The 4,815-nt window shown below is 39.8% G+C and overlaps 1 pseudogene; it reads right to left on the bottom strand.

Annotated features, from left to right (window-relative positions):
- Positions 1-281: 281 nt before the first annotated feature.
- LOC102847920 lies at positions 282-2,385 on the bottom strand (annotated as a pseudogene).
- Positions 2,386-4,815: the final 2,430 nt, after the last annotated feature.

The raw sequence follows: 4,815 nt of genomic DNA, 5'->3' as shown, positions 1-4,815 counted from the left end.
CCCAGTAAGACTGCATGTCCTTAACATATGCTGCTCTTTATCACGATTTACATCCTTCCAAGATAACTGTACTTCAAAGGCTGAGACTTAAGGTATGGTATAGAAAATATTCTATTAGGAAAGATGATACTCTATCAAATAAACAACAGATAAACTATTATTACTAAGATGCACCCTGTGCAGAGGGTAACTCTAGGGCATACAGATGTTCAAAAGGACTGAACTGTTGTGTTGAACTCAGCTAGTTGTTCCACAAATTCCTTTTGGCAGATGTCTTTACTTTAAACATCATCAAACTTTGTGCCACGAGACATGGAGAGATACTGTCCAGCATGTTGGTACCTTCCTGACTCAGCCTCAAGAGAATCACCAGTGAACGTTACGGCATTGAAATCCAATGGCTCTGCATGTTGAAGGAGTTCTATCCAGTCTCTTTCAGTCCTATTATTAGCCCTGGTATATTTGGATGCAGACCGGTTGTTACTAACATCCGAGAAGTCGGACTCTTTTGGGTTGGCATGAATATTCCTGTTCCTAGTGGAATCTTCTCTATTGTGTCCATAGCATTCTTTCCATTCTCTTCTGTGACTTTCACCTTCCTCTTGCCTTTGTCTTTTTCTCTTCTCTCTTCTGATTAATTCTTTTCCTTAATCAACTAAATCAAATGTCATATCATTATCATCCATAAACTGCTGGAAGCCAAGAAGATTCAAACAGCGAGTTCCCAAGCTAAAATACATAGCAATGGTGAGAATTACTACCAATGTAGGATAATATATATATAGAATCCATCTGCAATAAAAGATAAAACTTTCATGGAACCCATAATAGACGTATAAGCAGTTGGCTGAGTATTTTGGTGAGAGATGGATGAATCCATATGAGTCAAACCCAAGAAATTAAGACATAAAGGAGGTGTTAAATGGCAAAATAACATGCCACTGAAAAGAAGGCTATATGCATCAGTCTGATAATGTGAAGCCAAATAATAATAGTTAAATACACGGATCCTGAACACTGTAGAAGAAACACAGATACTAACGAAAAAGGTGGAAAGGAAGCAAGCAATCTCGATCTAAGTGTAATTGTATTTTTTTTTTCTGACAGCTGTATGAAGGCGGCAAAGAGGGACAGGACGGGTCTGGTGCTAAAGAACGTGCACTCTGACCACAAAACAATCACAGAGAAGACAGACAAAACCACGGCAAGTATCCTGTAAAACCACGGTCGTAAGAGGCATTCCTAGTGCCATTCAACTGTAGGACTGTAAAAATACTGGACCAATCTATTTTCTGGCTCTGGTGACTGAAAAGTATGAACAAACTGATGAGTTGCACTGCCTTCATTTTTTTGCTACATCTTCTAGATAAAATGCTTGTTTCAAAAGAATCTGCCATTGTACTTAAGTTCGCCGGTGCCTCTGAACTGAATAAATCATCTGTTTATGCAGCTTGACCACGCTTTTCTCACTTGGGTAGGTATTATGCTTTTCATCAAAATCTTCATAGTCAATCATCTTCCTACCCATTTTTTCTTGGTAGTGTGTGGGACACTTTTTAAGTATTGTTCAACACATTTTCTCAATGGGTGATTAGATTTGATGCTTTCATTCACTTTACTAACATCCTCCATAGTGTCTTCTAAATTCTCTTCTGCATCTGCTTACTCTGTCATTAGTTTAGCTGCCTTAAAGTAAGTCTTCATAAGCAGATAACCCATTTTTGCTCCATTCCTGTATGACCAAGGAATTTCCACCAAGCCAAACCCCAACAACAGCACGAGAAGAAACAGACCCCATGTATTTGCAGCAGCTATTCCAATTGTCTGAAGCTGGTTCCATTCTAAGTGCAAATGTGGGGTTACAGCTACATAAATTAAAAATGCTCCAAATATCAGCAAGTAGGTGCCGTAATAGATGGCATTCTCAATCAATGCAGTTTTGATCTTCCCAGTGATGCAAAATCCTCCAAACCGTGCGTATGACTGCATAAAGAGTAGCAGAATCCATGTTAAAAATTGTGAGGTCCAATACTCTACCTTCCAGAAAACTGGCATGATTCCATCTGGGATGTAACTGCATGGCTTGAAGCATGGATGGTGGCTTGGCACTGGGACAGTGTGACCCTGTAATGTTGCTGCTCTCGGGAGGGCTTGAGTTTGCAGCAGCATGCTTACACTGGTTGTAGATTGTCGTACTGACATCCAGAGGCAGTATGAAGATGATAAGAAAGCAGAAATACCAAGCAAGCAGTGTTCCAATAATCACAAGTCTATGCTGCTTCTTAAAATCTCCATATCGATGAAGGAGAAACAATGCCAGAAAGAAGATGAAAACAATCGGAAGAAGATGCAAACAATCTCAAGTCCCAAAGCCTCACCACTCATTATTGAATATGCACTCTGACCCACCAACATAATTCACGTACAGGTCTCGATCATATTTGTAAATGTCTGATCGTGCCAGACAGCATCTGAACCGACAGAAAAGCTCCACCGTTCCCCACCGCTGTCCAGGTTCTGGGACCCAGGCTACGGTAAGATGGAGGAGGCTGCAGCCAGCAGCAGGCCTGCGGGCTTCAGAGAAATCAAAACCCTTCCCCCTCCCGGTCAAGAAGGTGACATTCCTCTGCCCATCATGCCACCGTGGGCCGTGGCCTATAGTACTGTCTTTAGCTTCCATTTGAACTTGCATATGAGTGCTTAGTGGTCTGTTCTACAATCAGCACCTCCTCTAATTTTACAGCCGATATTGAGTGTATCCAATGACTCTTTCCACAGATGCAGTCATTCTGATTTCTGTGGAGACCATCAGGTGAGGTCTATGTATATAGTCACCATTTATGTGTCTTATAGAATTGATTTGCAATGAGTAAATCATTAACTGTATAAAATTCCACTAGGCAGCATCATGATAGATGAAGAAGAGACTGAAATTGTTAACAAGTTCAACTTGCTACTCCCCACAATCAGCACTCTTGGCATCTATAGCCAAGAAATCAGATCAATTACTTTAGAAAATTCTGCTGTCAGGGACTTCTCCAGAGTACTGAAGAGTAAGGATGTCAGTTTAGGGACTAAGATGTGCCTTATCCATGGTCTTTGCAATTGCATGCTGTGTATCAGAGAACTAGACAATGAACAAAAATGATAGAATTGATGCCTTTGAGTTGTGGCGCTGGAGAAGAGTATTGAACATACAATGAATTGTTAAGAGAACAAACATGTCTGAAGAGGACAATCTGCTCCTTGGAGGTAAGGATTTTTGAGACTCTATCTCACAAATGTTGGGCATGTAGCCAGGTGGGACCAGTCTTTGGAGAAGGATATTATGCTTGGATGGGTTGAGGGACAGCACAGCGGAGGAAGACTCTGGATTGACACAATATCTGGAGTAATGGGGGTGGGAGTGTCAGACAGTGAGATGGGCTCACGCTATTGTGCATAGAGTCGCTGTGAGTCATAGTCAACTAGATGGCAAATAACAACAACAATACAAGGTGCATTGTCTCAGGGGCTCCATTAATCTTTATCAGACTAGTAAGCATGGTCTTCAAAAAAAATCAGGAAATAATAATTATTATTTTGAATTTTATTCCACATTTTTCTCATATTCTTCTCAGGACCTGCAATGATGATCTCATTCTGAGTGGTGAGCAATTGCAATCAGACAACATCTTGTTCTCAGAGGATTTTCAATGACTAATGTTTAGAAGGGTGCTCAATGGCTTAGTGAGTAAGAGGTTGGCATCTGGAAAACAGGAAGTTTGAATCCACTGGATGCTCAGTACAATAAAATGGGCAATCCCTTCTTGCACTATGCACAGGCTCTGAAAAACTACTTGAGGGTAAGTTATGTGTTTTGTTTCAGAACTAGATGGTGTCTTGACCACTATGGCTTTGAAATCAGGGAGTAAGATACCTCATACCTTGTTTCTATTTTTAAGGAGGGCTTTGATTATTCGGGACTCTTGCCATTCCAAATGAAATTGGATATTGCCTTTTCCATCTCATTGAAGAATGGAATTGTTATTAGTATTGAGATTGCATTGAACCTGTAAATTGCTTTTGGCAGTATTGTCATTTTCACAATATTGAGTCTTCCTATCCATGAGAAGGAATATTCTTCCACTTCTCCAGGTCCATTTTTGTTTCTTGAAGTAATGTTTTGTAATTTTCTTTGAATAGATCCTTTGTGCTCTGGTTAGATTTACTCCCAAGTATTTAATCTTCTGATTGATTAGCTATTGTGAAATGTATTGTTTTTCTTAGCTCCAGTTCTGTATTCTCTCTGTCACTGTAGAGAAATTCAGCTGGTTTTTGTATGTTGATCTAGTATCCTCCTACTTTGCTAATTGGTCAACTATGTCCAGTAGTTTTTTGCTGAGTCTTTAAGGTATTCTAAGTATGCTATCATATCATCTGCATAGAGAGATAATTTTACCTCTTCTTTGCTAATTTGGATACCTCTTATTTCCTTCTCTTGCCTTCTTGCTATGGCTAAGACTTCCAGTACAATATTGAAAGGAGAGGTGATAGTGGACAACCTTGCATAGTTCCTGTTCTCAAAGAGAATGCCTTTTATCTCTCTCCATTGAGAACAATGTTGGCTCTTGGGTTTGTGTATATACTTTTTACTATGTTGAAGAAATTGCCCCCTTATCCTATTTTGTTGAGTGTTTTAATCAGGAAATCATGTTGGACTTTGTCAAAGGCCTTATCTGCATCAATTGATAGGATCACAGTGTGGTACTGGTACAATGACAGACACTAGATCAATGTAATAAAATTGATAACCCAGAAATCAGCCCATCAACC

The sequence above is a fragment of the Elephantulus edwardii genome, unplaced genomic scaffold, assembly GCF_000299155.1.
Source record: "Elephantulus edwardii isolate Elephantulus edwardi_28Jun2011 unplaced genomic scaffold, EleEdw1.0 scaffold00175, whole genome shotgun sequence".
NCBI classification, from domain to species: domain Eukaryota; kingdom Metazoa; phylum Chordata; class Mammalia; order Macroscelidea; family Macroscelididae; genus Elephantulus; species Elephantulus edwardii.
This window is presented reverse-complemented; position numbering and strand designations above follow the sequence as displayed.